Source organism: Solanum pennellii, chromosome 9, assembly GCF_001406875.1.
Source record: "Solanum pennellii chromosome 9, SPENNV200".
NCBI lineage: Eukaryota > Viridiplantae > Streptophyta > Magnoliopsida > Solanales > Solanaceae > Solanum > Solanum pennellii.
Window position 1 is genome coordinate 10,666,878 of NC_028645.1, and position 17,305 is coordinate 10,684,182.

General features: G+C 34.3%; 2 pseudogenes; both read right to left on the bottom strand.

Moving 5' to 3' along the window:
- Positions 1-2,880: 2,880 nt before the first annotated feature.
- On the bottom strand, positions 2,881-6,206 carry LOC114074009 (annotated as a pseudogene).
- Positions 6,207-15,756: 9,550 nt separating this feature from the next.
- LOC114074010 lies at positions 15,757-17,010 on the bottom strand (annotated as a pseudogene).
- Between the last annotated feature and the right edge of the window lie 295 nt (positions 17,011-17,305).

Here is a 17,305-nt window from a genome sequence, read left to right on the forward strand (position 1 = left end):
ATCGTGGGTCTTGTCCCGACTTCCATCATAGTTGTTAGTGGTTTCATAGATAGATAGTCAGTAGTAGTTTGTGAGTCTTGTTCATTTCAGTTGTCATGTTCTAGACTTGAGTTTCTCTTGAGGCCAATTTGAATGTTTATTTAAACTATTATGAATTTATTATTTTGATATATTGAGTTAAAGTTTACATTTTTTTTCATTTAATGTTAAGTAAGTCTACCGATGAAAGTTGAATCAGGTCAAAGGTTCGCTTAAGCCATCAATGGTGCTCGAGTGCCGACCACGTCTAGGGTGTAGCCTTGGGGCTTGACAACCACCATAGTGCCAAAACTACTGACCAGTAGTTTGGGGGCTGGTGCGATGCACCACTCAATGAACCTCAAAAATTGGTAAGTAGTTTTGGGGTTAGCGCCCTAAGCCGCTAGGGTCGCCAAGTCTCTTACCCTCTAGTGTTTCTCTCCGTGTGTGTTTCCTCAAATCATACCTATGTTCTCTCCTTGATATACACACTTAAAATCTTCATTTATCCTCGAGATATCATTCATATTATAATCACATGTCTTGATTTACATTTCAAATTAAAGTAAAGTTAAGAGAGCCCAAGAGGACCTTTTTGAGTCAAATTTGTCAGCTTTTTTGAAATCAACTATAGTGTTGAACGAAGTCTTGAGTAAATGAGCATGAGGTTGAGGGGAGTTGAGTTTCATGTTTCAAAATGAGTATAAGAGAACGAATTATTCCCAAATATGTAATACTTTTACATTTAAAAGAGAGAAACACCGATTTCTAAATGAATTTACAAGTTCAGAGTATCACCTCTTTTAAGAGGATCTTTTGAGTTATTATCTCAAATTGAAGTTCAGAGTATCACCTCTTTTAAGAGGATCTTTTGAGTTATTATCTCAAATTGTGAAAGAGTTATGTTTCTAAATATTTGAGAATGAGTTTATATATATATATATATATATTGAGCACTAATATGGGGATGAGTTCAGATAACTAGAAATCCTCATATATTTAACATGGGTAATGTATCATACTTTTTAGATGATTTCTTATTGCTTTTAAATATATATTAGTGGACCCACTTAGTTGAGGTGTTCTATACCCCGACAAGGTATTGAATAGTTTTGATAGCGTGGACGAGATGTTGTACCATCACGTAGCAATGACACCATCAATAAATATATTTCATGGTTGATTACTTTTTCATGAAGAGCTTTGACTTTCTTCAACAAACCTTACATCACCATGTTTGCATGAGGAGAGTGTCGATGTTTACACTAATGAAAATAGTCACAACCACCCATTTTCTATTAAACCAGTCAAAAAGAATTAGATGTCAACAATTAACCACCATCTAATAGACTTCAAGAAAATAAACAAAGAATTTTACTTTTGAAATTCTACAAGTAAAAAATCTACGCCCTAGATTTGATTGGGTCTACAAAGTCTTTAATAGTGCTCCATTAACACATCTACAATATCAACCTTCATCCACAGATGCCATGGAAGAATTGGAGTACCTCGACATGAAAGAATTGATGATGAAGAAGGGAGACATTTTGTTCTTAATTAGGGTATAATTTAAGAAGAAAGGATATATACAAAATAAACAAGGTGGGGTAATATTACCGTTAATGACCTAGTTGGACGCCATATTAGACGGAAAAAAATGTTAAAACACCTTGGATGAGTGAAAACCATGATGGGTTTTAGCTCTAAAGAAGTGTTAAAATTGATCCATCGAGACCCTACGTTAGGTGTTCAAAATGCACATAATCCAGTTGAAACATAGTATGAACTTTAGGGGCCAACGAGGGGTTAGGCCTATTATGTACAATAATTTTTATGCGTTGACTATTTTTTACTTTTATAACTCCATTTTGCTAAAAATTGAGACTTTTCACTTAAGCTAAAATTCAATATATTTCTATTCTTGATAGCGAAACTTGATTAACTATCACTCTATATTGATTTGGAGATGTAAATTTCAAGAATTTGGTTGAAATAGTGACGTTTTAACTATTAAACTTATTTTGACAAAATTCTAATATATGACATTAACTCATTGAATTAGTCTTTCCTTCTTCCTTTCAGATTTTAATAGATATATATTAGCTTAAAAATATTGGATATCTTAGATATGGTCCCTAAATGATTTAAATATGACTCTTTTGAAATATAGAGGTTCAATCAAGGTAAAATTTATGTTTTCATTTTATTAAAAAATAAAAAGGAAAGACAATCTGCAATTAATTCCTATATTCTTGAGTACTCTGAAAATGAATAAATTTTCTTCTTTTCTTTCCACACGTGTTAAAGGCATTGTTCTGGTTGGTGTTTTTTTTTTTTTGAAATTATTTCAAATTTCCCCCGGTCAAAATCAACTTAGAATTTTTTTTAATGTGAGTCAAGTAACATGTTGGTGAGTGTTGCATATCAACAAAAACAAAATAAAGCAAGATTTAGTTTTTAGTATATTTAAAGAAAATATCAATTTTATACTAAATGTGATTTCTTCCACAATTAAAATTTTCGATTTTTAGAATTTTCTTGATGACTTTAATGAGTAACAGAACAATATTTTTCTTTTGATATTAGATGCCATCGATTAGAAGAATCCATGCTAATATAATGACAACTAGAAATAAAATATTATGATCTGTATACAATGTTTCTGCAAATCTAGCTAGTAAGATATACAGAGGAGCTTGACTGACTAGCAATTGCAACAAAACATAGATATACTTGTGTATAATAAGAATTATGAAAAAGCAATTATTTTTTCGATAGTCGTGTTGTGTTGTTTTTTTCCACGACTAAGCCTTTGAAAGTTTAAAAGAACATATTTTGCATGGTAACTAAATAAACTATGTACTATAACTTATGTGCAATTCTTTCTAAAGCACCTCCAAGCTTGTTAAGCACCACTACTAAGTTATCAACATGGTCCTTTCTTTCCTCCCTATCCTGTTTAGAATGCATATTCTGAGCTCCAAGTTGGGAGCTCACCATTTTACCATTCCTCTCAAGTGCTTTAACTAATTGATGTTGGACATTCCTTGATTTTTCATCATTTGTATTTGAGTTGTTCCACTTTCTTTTCCTTCCTTCTTGGTCTCTTCCTTTATCAACTCGTCGAGTGATAGGTTGTCGTGTACCTGCTTGTGTAGGATAAACTTGAGAGAGTGGCTGATGTGGTTGCTCTGAAGTTAGCATAGGAATAGAATCCTCATTCATTCGTGGTACATCTGAAAACAACCCCTCTTCATTGCCATTTCCATGATCAAGAATATCAAACACTTGTCTATCGAAAAATTCAGGTAAAATTTTCTCTCTCTTAAAATCATTTCTCATCATCCAAAAGGATTCTATTTCTTCTTTAACGTAAGACTCCCACTCTTTAATCTTCTTAAAATCCCCAGCCAAATTACTCCATCTCCTCAGGCATTGAATCGGTCCACGATCCACTCTTCGTTTTTTACGGTAGGATGAAATAAAATCCCACTTAGGTTCAACATGTGTTGAAGCCAATTTCGGACCTCCGGTTCAGGCTCGATGGATCCGGTCTTCAACCACTTTTATCTCCTGTATGAGAATGAGAATTTCTTGTTTGATCCAACGAGGGAACCTCGACCCTTTGTTGGCATCACTGACATCATTGATGGATACAATTAAAGTTTAAATCACACTAAATTATTTTCCTAATAAGAAATATTTTGACCATAAATTGACATTATGAGGTCAGATCCATAAACTACATATATTTCAAAGTGATGAAATCTAATTTAGTAAATAATTCATTCTTATATTTAGTTTCATTCCTAAATAGGTACTACTAACAACTAAAAATTTTCTATTTCAAACAATTAATAATTTTACAAAATATTATTTTTTTCCCTCCAAATAAGAGTGTCATACTTTTCTTCTCTCCCCCCCCCCCCTCTAATTTATAAGGATATATATTAATTTGAAAGGATCGGATACACATAGATATGGAGAACAAAATGTTGAATTTAACTCAATTACTATAAATGGAAATGATAACATCACAATCTACTATTAGTTTAATAAATAACTAGTAAAACAATATGTAGTTAATTCATAGTATTCTTGAATTCTCTTCTTATAATAAATAAACTTCCAACCTTTGTTTTTCATGTAATTGAGAGTTGGGGGGGGGGGGAATTAATATTCCCTTCAGTCGACTTCCTGCTCCGGTTAGTTGACTCACCTGCACGTTAGTAATACAGATAAATAGTAATAATAACTTGTAGTAAGTAAATAACACAAAGTGTTTTTATACTGGTTCAGATCACCGATGTGGTGCCTAGTCCAATCCCCTTGGGTTCCAAGGGTTTCCTTAAGAGCCTTTTGAGAACTTGAATGTTACAGAATGTTATGATTAAGAGCCCATCTGAGATGCAAATCAGACTTTGTTCTTTGACACAACCTCTACCTGTATAACCTACACTCAGATCTTTCTTTCTCTTTTCTTTACAATTGTTCACTCAAAGGTGTACAGAGTTTTATGAAAGATAAAAAAAGATAATAATTTAAGTTCAAGTGAAGTGCTTACTTCAGAGTGGACAACTGTTGCTCTATTATGGAAAAAACCCAAGGGTGTTCAAATCAAGGATACTTAGATTGAATCCTTGATTTGATTTGCTGAATCATGTCCATATCAGATATGTGCATGATTAAATCAATTCCTTCATTTGTTAGATGATCTCCTTAAATCTTGGTTGATATTGATAAATTTCAGAAAATATTCTTTCCTTCCTCCTTTGTCTGATGATCTCCTTAGATCTTGTTTGCTATAGAGGTAATCTTTAGAGTATACTCTTTCCTAAATTAATTAAAGGGTTTTCTCTTTCCTTGCATCTTGGTTGATATCCGCAATCTGCCAAATATATTTTTTCCTTGATGGACAAATATGCTCATTTCCAAGTGTTTCTGCAGATCCATTTCAGATCCCTTGCCATTCGTGTTTTGATCTCTCTTTCCTAATTGATTTCCTTTTTGGAATGATGGATGATTGAATCAATCTATTAAATTTATTGCATATTGATCCATTTTCATGGTTCCTTCAGATTGTGAGTTCAATCTATTCCTTGATTGGTGCGATCTTTTTTCATGTACCTTCTCTTGATTTCTTGCGATATGAATTTAGTTTGTCGTTATTCAAAATATCATAAGTTAACTATCTTCCCCTTTTTGATAATGAAAACAATTAAAATTATTAATACGAGTTTAATTTACTTCCCTGTTCGATTCATGCTCCCCCTTGTTGTATGCCTAATGTGTAGATTTCCAGCATGCTCCCCCTTACTTTATGGTAAGGTTTAATTATTCTCCCCCTTTGGCATAGTAAAAAAGGAAAACAAAAAAGAGGATAGGCCAAAATAACTCATAATCATAACGATTACCGAGAGAATGCTTCAGGATGGTGATCACATTCCTCAAGAATGATGCCCAATATATTTAGATAGACTAATATTGCAAAAATAGGTACTCCCTCAAAATATGAATCATTGTCGAGGAGTTGATGAATCATCCAAAGTAGTTAAGTGTGATAACTTTCAACTGTCAAATACTCATATTCAATAGTTGAGTTTCTGTCATTTTTATCACCTTGATTTATAAAAATCATTTATCTGACTGCTTACTTTGGAGACCGATAAAGAATGAGAGCTCGCCCATAAGATACATTTCAAATTCACCTGATTTTGTTCCGAATAACCTTTCAGTTTTCATCCAGTTTGTTGGGAAATACTTACTTGGTTTCTATCTCTTTCAATAATAGTCCACACTTGATTCTTTTCGAATTGATCAAGTTCTTCTTTCATTGCATGTATTCATGACTCATATTTCATTGCTTCATTAATTCGTTTTGATTTCATTTTGGATATGAGAGCCAATGGAGCTTGTTTCTTGAGAGAGGATCTTGTCTGGATTTTGTCATCTGATTTTCGTGGAATGAAGTTTACAGGATAGCTGACATTGTGTCTCCATTCCCTGGGAATATTTGCTTTTTCAGTTGGAATAGTCGACTCTGCTTCTGGAGTAGCTGACTCTTCACTGAGATCTTCAGTGGACACTATTGAAATTTCTTTTGCTAGTTTGAATGAATAAATTTCATCGTCTGCTTCACTTTCCTTTGTCACTTCTTGAATCAAATTTTCCAACATAGTTCTTACCATTATTGTGGACGAAACATTTGCAACTAAAAGGATGGAAATAGCCGATGTTAGGTTTCTTTTCTCTCCAGAGTTCATATATGAGTCTTTTTTAGTATAGTCCTGATAAGACACCTTTCTAGCACTCTATTTTGTTGATGTGATCTACTTCTTTGGGTGTCCAAGCTTTCGATGCCATATCCAAGGATCTCTTGATATTCTACTAGATCACATGATGAGCTAAGTGTGATAGTTCCAACTCCAATTAATTCTCCTTTTGCGTTATCTCTAAATCTTACAAATCCTAAAACAATGTTTTTAATAGTTTGAAATATTTTCTCTTTCTAAACAATCTGGAGCATCCACTCACATTCCTTTCTTGAGGTTTTTCTGGTATGCTCTTGCAAAACATGTAGATTAATTTCTTTTTGGTACCCAAGTGTTCTTGGATCCTTGATGGTTATGATTAACAACTTTTGGTCTCCAAATCCATCTTCCAGAGGAAAGTTTCCTACAGTTAAAAAATTTGTGAACAATGTCACAACAAGTATAACAAAAGAAATTAATAGCAACTTCAGCAGAATCATACGAGGAATTAGATATAGATCTGTTGGAACTTTGATTAGAATATCTTCTCCTGTTGAAAGTAGTTCTGTTAGATCTGACAGAGTTATGACTAGGAAATTTTCTGATATTGTTCAGCTGCACTTTTACTTTTTCCAATTCTTGTGCTAGTAAGTCGACTTCAACTTGACTTGCTTCAAGAAGAATCTACCAGTCCTTCTTTTCTTGAGCAATCTTATTGCTTGCATCAATTAGTTTTTGTAATTCATCGGTAACCATGTCCAAAAAGTCCTACAAGTCATTACAGTTAAAAGATCTTACCTCACTTGTTTCACCTAGTTCCATGAAACATATGTTGGAAGTTTCATCATGACCATCTTAAGATATTTCTCCTTGAATCCATGCTTCGTCATTTATTCAATTATTTCTCCTTCTTCTTTCTGGGCAGTTTTGTATGATATGTCCTTGTTTTCCACAATAGTAGCAGCGATCATCATTTCTTTTGAATTCATTGTTATTGAATTCCTATTGAGGTCTCTGTCTTCTTTGTCTAAGCATTTGTTTGACTCTTCTATTTATAAGAGTCATTCCTTCGCTTTTTTATTCATCGACTTCCTCTCCAATGTCAAATGTCTCACCCGTAAACGCAACAATCTTCTTTTTATCATCCTTGTTGTACCTGTTAATATGATTTATTTCATAGGCCATTAAGTTGTCTCGAAGATCGTTGTAAGTCATTTTCTGTAGATCTCCATCTTCAAGAATGGAAGTTTTAGTTTCCCAAGCCTTGGGTAGACTTCTAACGAACTTTCTAACTTTTAGTGCTATTGAATACACCATTTCCAAGTGATTTGAGTTCGCAGACAATTTTACTGAATCTCGGGAACATGGATTCAACATTTTCATCTTCGACCATTTTAAACAACTCATATTCATTTACAAGTGAACTGATCCGGGCTTCCTTTACTTTAGTAGTTCCTTCATAAGTCACTTTTAATTTATCCCACATCTCTTTCGCATGTCGATATTTTATCATATTCTGCTCCGCTCACTGCACAATATAAAAACTTATAGCTCTACCTTTAGTTAAATTACCTCTTGTTGTTCCCTAGTGATATCAAATGATTCTGGATCAAATGTCTTTTCAATACCATCTTTTTCGGTCAATCCTGGAATAGGCTTCGGTCCCTTCTTGATTACTATCGATGCTTGATGATCATTTGAAGAGACAAAGATTCTAAATATGTCTTTCCAGTGAGAATAGTGTTGTCCATTAAAGTATGCCGATCGGTGTGAGAAATATCCGTCTTGAAGTAACATGCCAGGAATTATATAGTGTGCCATTGGATCTTTGCTCACGTGTGGTTAAACATTGAGGTAGTGATACCTGATCTGATACCAATTGAAAGTCAAGAGGGGGGGGGGGGGGAATTAAAATTCCCTTCAGTCGACTTCCTACTCTGGTGGTGTTACAGAATTAAGAGCCCATCTGAGATGCAAATTAGACCTTCTTCTTTGACACAACCTCTACCTCTATAACATACACTCAGGTCTTTCTTTCTCTTTTCTTTACAATTGTTCACTCAAAGATGTACAAAGTTTTGAAAGATAAAAGAAGATTACAATATAAGTTTAAGTGAAGTATGCACTTCACAACTATGGCTAAGAGAGGTTTATATAGAGTGGACAATTGTTGCTTTATTATGGAAACCCAAGGGTGTTCAAATCAAGGATCCTTAGATTGAATCCTTGATTTATTTGATGAATTATGTCCATATCAGATATGTGCATGATTAAGTCAATTCCTTCCTTTGTTAGATGATCTCCTTGAATCTTGGTTGATATTGGTAAATTTCATAATATATTCTTTCATTCATCCTTTGTCTGATGATTTCCTTAGATCTTGTCTGCTATAACCGTAATATTTTGAATATATTCTTTCGATAATTAATTAAGGGGCTGTCTCTTTCCTTGTATCTTGGTTAATATCCACAATCTGCCAAATATATTTTTTCCTTGATGGACAGATTTGCTCATTCCCAAGTGTTTGTGCAGATCCATTTCAGATCCCTTGCCATTCGTGTGTTGATCTCTCTTTCTTGATTGCTTTTCTTTTTGGAATGATGGATGATTGAATCAATCTTTTAAATTGATTGTGTATTGATCCATTTTCATGGTTCCTGCAGATTGTGAGTTCAATCTATTCCTTGATTGGTGGGATCCTTTTTCGTGTACCTTCTCTTGATTTCCTGCGATATGAATTTAGTTTGTCATTATTCAAATTATCATAAGTTAATAATTCCCCCCTTTTTGATAATGACAACAATTAAAATTATCAATACGAGTTTAATTTGACTTCCCTGTTCGATTCATGCTCCCCCTTGTTGTATGCCTAATGTGTAGATTTCCAGCATGCTCCCCCTTACTCTATGGTAGGATTTCATTATTCTCCCCCTTTGTCATAATCAAAAAGGAAAACAAAAAAGAGGATAGGCCAAAAGAAATCATAATCATAAAGATCACCGAGTGAATACTTCAGGGTGGAGATCACATTCCTCTAGAATGATGCCCTATATATTTAGATAGACTAGTAACACTAGTATTGGCAAAAATAGGTACTCTCTCAAAGGATAAATCATAGTCGACGAGTTGATCCATCATCCAAAGTAGTTAAGTGTCACAACTTTCAACTGCCAAATACTCATATTCACTAGTTGAGAGGGCAACAGAGGTCTGTTTCCTGGGAATAAGAGAATTTCCTAAGAACTGGCATGTTTCACTGATGCTTTTTCTGTCATTTTTATCGCCTTGATTATAAAAATTCCTTTATCTGCTGCTTAATTTGGAGACTGAGAAAGAATGAGACCTCGCCCATAAGACTCATTTCAAATTCACTTGGTTTTGTTTCGAATAACCTTTCCATTTTCTTCAAGTTTGTTGAGAAATGCTCACTTGGTTTATATCACTTTCAATAATAGTCCACACTTGATTCTTTTTGAATTGATCAAGTTCTTCTTTCTTTGCATGTATCCATGAATCATCTTTCATTGCTTCATTAATTCGTTTTGATTCCATTTGGGATATGAGAGCCAATGAAGCTTGTTTCTTGAGAGAGGATCTTGTCTGGATTTTGTCATCTAATTTTCCTAGAATGATCTTTTCAGGATAGCTAGCATTGTGTCTCCATTCCCTCGGAATATTTTCTTTTGCAGTTGGAATAGTCGACTCTGGTTTAGCAGTAGTTGACTCTTCAATGAGATCTTAAGTGGACACTTTTGAAATATCTTTTGCTAGTTTGAATGAATAAATTTCATCCTCCCCTGCTTCACTTTCTTTTGTCACTTCTTTGATCAAATTTTCCAAGATAGTTCTTACCATTATTGTGGACGAAGCATTTGCAACTAAAAGGATGGAAATAACTGATGTTAGGTTTCTTTTTCTCCAGAGTTCATACGAAGTTTTTTTTTAGTATAGGCCTAGTAAGACATCTTTCTACCACTCTATTTTGTTGATGAAATATGGTTCTTTGCGTGTCCAAGATTTTGATGCCATATCCAAGGATCTCTTGATATTCTACTAGATCACATGATGAGCTAAGGGTAATAGTTCCAACTCCAATTACTTTTCCTTTTGCGTTATCTCTAAATCTTACAGATCCTCAAATAATGTTTTTAATAGTTTGAATTTTTTTTTCACACATGTGTGTGGAGCATCCACTCACATCATGCTCTTGCAAAACAAGTAGATTAATTTCTTTTTGGTACCAAAGTATTCTTGGGTCCTTGAGGGTTAGGATTAACAACTTTTGGTCTCCAAATCAATTTTCCAGGGGAAAGTTTCCTACAGTTAGAAATTTCATGACCAATGTCACCACAAGTATAACAAGAGAAATTAATAGCAGTTTCATTAGAATGATAAGACGAATTAGATATATATATTTGTTGGAACTTTGATTAGAATATCTTTTCATGTTGAAAGTAGTTCTGTTAGATCTAACAGAGTTATGACTAGGAGATTTTCTTATATTTTTCAGCTGCCTCTTTACTTTTTCCAATTCTTGTGCTAGCAAGTCGACTTCAATTTGACTTGTTTGAGAAGATTCTGTCAGTCTTTCTTTTCATGAGCATCGTATTGTATGCATCGATTAATTCTTGTAATTCATCAGTAGTCATGTCCAAAAAGTCATGTAAGTCATTACAGTTAGAATACTTAAAAGATCTTAACCCACTTGTTTCAACTAGTGCCATGAAACATATGTTGGCGGTTTCATCATGATCATCTTCAGATATTTCTCCTTGACTCCAGGCTTCGTCATTTCTTCAATTATTTCTCCTTCTTCGTTCTAGGCAATTTTGTTTGATATGTCCTTGTTTTCAACAATAGTAGCAGCGATCATCATTTTTTTGGATTCATTGTTATTGAATTCCTGTTGAGGTCTTTATCTTCTTTGTCTAAGCATTTGTTTGACTCTTCTATTTATGAGAGCCATTCCTTCGCTTTGTTATTCATCGACTTCCTCTCCAATGTCAGATGTCTCAATCGTAAATGCAACAATATTCTTTTTATCATCCTTGTTGTATCTGTTAATATGCTTTTGTTCATAGGGTATTAAGTTGCCTCAAAGATCATCGTAAGTCATTTCCTATAGATATCCATCTTCAAGAATGACAGTTTTAGTTTTAAAGCCTTGGGGAGTCTTCTAACGAGTTTTCTAACTTGTAGTGCATTTGAATAAATCATTCCAAGTGATTTGAGTTTTCAAGAAATTTTAGTGAATCTCGGGAACAAGGATTCAACATTTTCATCTTTGGCCATTTTGAACAACTCTTATTCATTTACAAGTGAACTGATCCGAGCTTCCTTTAGTTTAGTAGTTCCTTCATAAGTCACTTCTAGTTTGTCCCACATTTCTTTCATATGTTGCTATTTTATCATATTCTGCTCCGCTCACTGCACAATATAAAAAACTTATAGCTCTAGCTTTAGTTGAATCACCTCTTGTTGTTCCCTAGTTATATAGAATGATTCAGGATCAAATGGCTTTTCAGTGCCATTTTTTTCGGACAATCCTGTAATAGGCTTTGGGCCCTTCTTGATTACTATCCATGCTTGATGATCATTTGAAGAGACAAATATTCTAAATATGTCTTTCCAGTGAGAATAATGTTGTCCATTAATGTATGGTCGTCGGTGTGAGGAATGTCCGTCTTGAAGTAACGCGCCAGGAATTAGATAGTGTGCCATCGGATTTTTGCTCACGTTTGGTTAAACACTGAGGTAGGGAGAACTGCTCTAATACCAATTGAAATTCAAGAGGGGGGGGGGGGGAATTAAAATTCCCTTTAGTCGACTTCCTACTTTGGTCAGTCGACTCACCTGCACGTTAGTAAAACAAATTAACAGTAATAATAACTTGCAATAAGTAAATAACACAAAGTGTTTTTATACTGGTTCGGATCACCGATTTGGTGCCTAGTACAGTCCCCTTGGGTAACAAGGGTTTCCTTAAGCTTGTCGGGAACTTGAATAATACAGAATTAAGAGCCCGTCTGAGATGCAAATTAGACCTTTTTCTTTGACATAACCTCTACCTGTATAACCTACACTCAGATCTTTCTTTCTCTTTTCTTTAAATTGTTCACTCAAATGTGTACAGAATTTTATGAAAGATAAAAGATTATTACATTATAAGTTCAAGTGAAGTGTGTACTTCACAACTACGGCTAAGAGAGGTTTATATAGAGTGGACAATTGTTGCTCTATTATGGAAACCCAAGGGTGTCCAAATCAAGGATCCTTAGATTGGATCCTCAAGTGCTTTCTGAATCATGTCCATATCAGATATGTGAATGATTACATTAATTCCTTCCTTTGTTAGAAAATCTCCTTGAATCTTGGTTGATATTGGTAAATTTCAGAATATATTCTCTCATTCCTCTTTTGTCTGATGATCTCCTTAAATCTTGTCTGATATAGCAGTAATATTCTGAATATACTCTTTCCTTAATTAATTAAGTGGATGTCTCTTTCCTTGCATCTTGTTTGATATCCGCAATCTGCCAAATATATTTTTTCCTTGATGGGCAAATTTTCTCGTTCCCAAGTGTTTGTGCAGATTCATTTGAGATCCCTTGCCATTCGTGTGTTGATCTCTCTTTCCTGATTGATTTCTTTTTTGGATTGATTTTATATTGATCTATTTTCATGGTTCCTGCATATTGTGAGTTCAATCTATTCCCAATTGGTGCGATCCTTTTTAGTGTACCTTCTCTTTATTTCCTGCAATATGAATTTAGTTTATCATTATGCAAAATATCATACGTTAACAAGTAATGACCGAAAACTCAAGTCATGATGACACCTTCTAAAATTTACCAGTAGGTAAGTCAGTCCTCATACTCAAATCAAGGATAACGGGCCTAGGGAGCGAAAGGACTCAATAAGAGCATAATAAGGGAGAAATATTCGACATAGGAGAACACAAACATATATGTATGCGGATGGTTATTGTTCATTATTGAGATAATGCACAGGTACCCCCTCAACCTATGCGCGAAATCTCAGAGACACACTTATACTATACTAATGTCCTATTACCCCCTGAACTTATTTTATTAATAATTTTATACCCCTTTTCGGCCTACGTGGCATTATCTTGTGGGTCTAATGCTGGTTGACATTTTTTTCAAGCTAGTGCCACTTAGGCCTCAAAGGGGTAGAAAATTACTTATAAAATAAGTTCAGGGGGGTAATAGGACCTTAATATAGTATAAGTGTGTCTCTAGGATTTCGGGCATAGGTTGAGGGGGTACTTGTACATTTTCCTTTCGTTATTCCATATTTCCTTGTACTAATTTATAATTTTATAGTGTTTATATATAAGATGAAGACTGTACAATAATGAACATGACTATTGTGAATGGATAAGAAAAACTTTATAAAACAAAGACATTTTTGGTTCTTGATAGTGAAATTTGATTAACTGTAGTGATCCTCCGGATAATTTAGGAGTAAATATTTAATTTTCATCATTTAAAACATCCTTATAACGACCCCAAGTGATTTATAACTTGTTGAGACTAATAGTTAGGTCAACTGGTCCTTCATTTTATTTTTATGCAATTCTAAGTGTTTTGAAGATATTAAACATGAACGATTGATTTTGGTCAAAAGTTCATATAGAAGACCTCAAATGCAACTATAAGGATTTTGTTAGCTCCAAAGCATTAATTGTGGTCTAAAATGATCTTTGCGTGGATTAGTAAGCTTAAATGTTAATTATGAGCCCCTTTATGAGCTTTAGCTTAAACTGGAACATGGGTATAAGCCCCAATTTTTTGTCAAGACGACCTTATTTTGAACTTTTAACTTCTCAAACTAGTTTGGAATGTTGAATTTGGTGTGGTTGCATATCTTGTTCGCTTGCATGAGGTTCCGAACCAATCCCAAGCACCTAAGTAAAGCCCGAGGGGCTCAACAAAAAAATTTTGCGCCTGATGTTGCTGCACCAACTTTTGTAGCCCTGGAATGGCATTAGCAATAAGGGTTTACTTAGAAAGCTAGGACTTCGAGGTGGCATCCTCTTTAGTGGACTTGGATCGCATAAGAGACTTTCACGTTACCCGTAAAGGCTTCGAGTCTGACCATCATAGACTTTGTCGCTTAAGAGACTTTCACTTTAGCGATCAACATTTGTTTTATCAAGGCCCTTTTGTCTTATCCCTAGTTCTTTAGCGGAATTTTTGGATGCTTTTGCAGAACCTGCAACATTCTTAAGTCTAGACATGATTGATAAACGCACCTTGGATGAGTGAAAACCATGCAAGTTTCTAGATCTGCGAAAAATGATAAATTGATCCATCGGGGCCTTATGTTGGTGTTTTAAAAGCACATAGTCCAGTTGAGACATAGTACCAACTTTAGGGGGCACCAATGGTTAGGCTTATTATGTAGGCCAACTTTTATGTGTTGACTATTTTTTACTTTATAACTCCATTTTGCTGAAAATTGAGACTTTTCACTTACGCTAAAATGCGAAACGTTTCTATTCTTCATAGCGAAACTTGATTAACTATCACTCTACATTGATTTGGAGATGGAAACTTCCAGAATATGGTTGAAATAGTTACATTTTTAACCATTAAAATTACTTTGACAAAATTCTAATGTATGACATTAACTCATTGAATTAGTCCTTCCTTCTTCCTCTCAGATTTTAATAGATATATATTAGCTTGAAAAGATTGGATAATCTTAGATATAATCCCTCAATGATTTGAATATGACTCTTTTAGCATATATGGAAGAGATTCAATCAAGGTAAATGTATGTTTTCATTTTATTAAAAAATAAAAAGTAAAGACAATATGCAGTTAATTCCTAATCTTCTAGAGTACTTGACTGAAAATGAATAAATTTTCTTCTTTTCTTTCTACACATGTGTTAAAAGGCATTGTTGTGGTTGGTGTTTTTTAAAATTATTTTAGATTTTCCCCATCAAAATTAGCTTAGAAATTCTTTTAATGTGAGTCAAGTAAAATGTTGGTGAGTATTGCACATCAACACAAAAAAAATTAAGCAAGATTTAGTTTTTAGTATATTTTAAGAAAACATCAATTTTATATTAAATGTGATTTCTTCCACAATTAAAATTTTGAATTTTTAGAACTTTCTTGATGACTTTAATGAGTAAGAGAACAAGTTCTTTTTCTTTTGATTTTAGATGCCATCGATTCGAGGAATCCATGCCAATACAATGGCAACTAGAAACAAAATATTATTATTTGTATACAATGTCTCTGAAAATCAAACAAGAAAGACCAAGTACTAAGATAAACAGAGGATCCTGACTGACTAGAAATTGCAACAAAACATAGAGATACATGCGTATAAAAAGAATTAAGAAAAAGCAACTATTTCTTCGGTAGTCGTGTTCTGTTGTTTTTGCCACGACTAAGCCTTTGAAAGCTTAAAAGAACATATTTTTCATGGTAATTAAATGAACTATGTCCTATAATTTATCTGCAATTCTTCCTAAAGCACTTGCAAGCTTGTTTAGCACAACTACTAAGTTATCAGCATGGTCCTTTCTCTCCTCCCTATCCTGTTTAGAATGCATATTTCGAGCTCCAAGTTGAGAGCTCACCATTTTTCCATTCCTCTCGAGTTCTTTCACTAAATTACTTTGGACTCTTATTGATTTTTCATCATTTGTATTTGACTTGTTTCGATTTCGTTTCCTTTTTTCTTAATCTTTTCCTTTATCAGCTCCTCGAGTGATAGGTTGTAAATGTACTTGCTTGTGTAGGACAAAATTGAGAGAGTGGCTGATGTGGTTGCTCTGACATTAGCATAGGAATAGAATCCTCATTCATATGTGGTACATATGAAAACAACCCCTCTTTACTGCCATTTCCATGATCAAGAATATCAAACATTTGTCTATCGAAAAAATCCAGGTAATTTTTTTTCTCTCTTAAAATCATTTATCATCATCCAAAATGATTCTATTTCTTCTTTAACATAAGACTCCCACTCTTTAATCTTCTTAAAATCCCAAGCCAAATTACTCCATCTCCTCTGGGATTGAATCGGTCCACGATCCACTCCTCGTCTTTTACAGTAGGATGAAACAGAATCCCACTTAGGTTCAACGTGTGTTGAAGCCAATTTTAGACCTCTAGTTCGGGCTCGATGGATCCGGTCTTCAATCACGTTTTCCTCTGTATGAGAATGAAAATTTCTTGTTTGGTCCAACGAGGGAGCCTCGACACTTTGTTGGCATCATGACGCCATTGATGGATCAAAATTTCAGATAGACGACCTCAAAACTCAAATATGAGGGTTTTGTAATCTCTAAAACATTAATTTTGGTCTAGAATGATCTTTCTTGTAGATTCGGAGGCTTCAGGGCTAATTATGAGCCCCTTTATAAGCTTAATCTTAAATGGAGACTTGGTGTTTCCCCAATTTTTGTCAAGACAAACTTATTTTGAAGTTTAACTTCTTAGGTTAGCTTGAAATGTTGTATTTCATGTGGTTGAATGTCTTGTTTGCATGCATGAGGTTCCGAACACATCCTAAGCACCTAAGTGAAGTCCGAGGGGCTTAGCTAATAATTGTGCGCCTGATGTTGGTTCTCTCACTTTTGTAGCCCTGGCATGGCATTAGCACCAAGGCTCCACTTTAAAAGTTTAGGACATCCAAATGGCATCCTTTTTTGTGGCCTTGTATCTCTTAAGCAGGCTCCACCTTTACCTGTCATGAATTCGGTTTAGCGTGCCTGACCATCATAAGCCTGTCACTTAAGAGACTTTCACTTTAGCGACCAAGGTTTGTTTTAGCGAGGCGTCTTAACCCCGGTTCTTTAGCGTAATTTGTGGATGCTTTTGCGGCACCTGCAACAGTCTTAAGACTAGACGTGATTGATAAACGTGCCTTAGATGAGTGAAAACCACACAAATTTCTAGCTCTACAAGAAGTGATAAATTGGTCCATCGGGACCCTATGTTAGGTGTTTAAAATGCTTATAGTCCAGTTGAAACATAGTACCAAGTTTA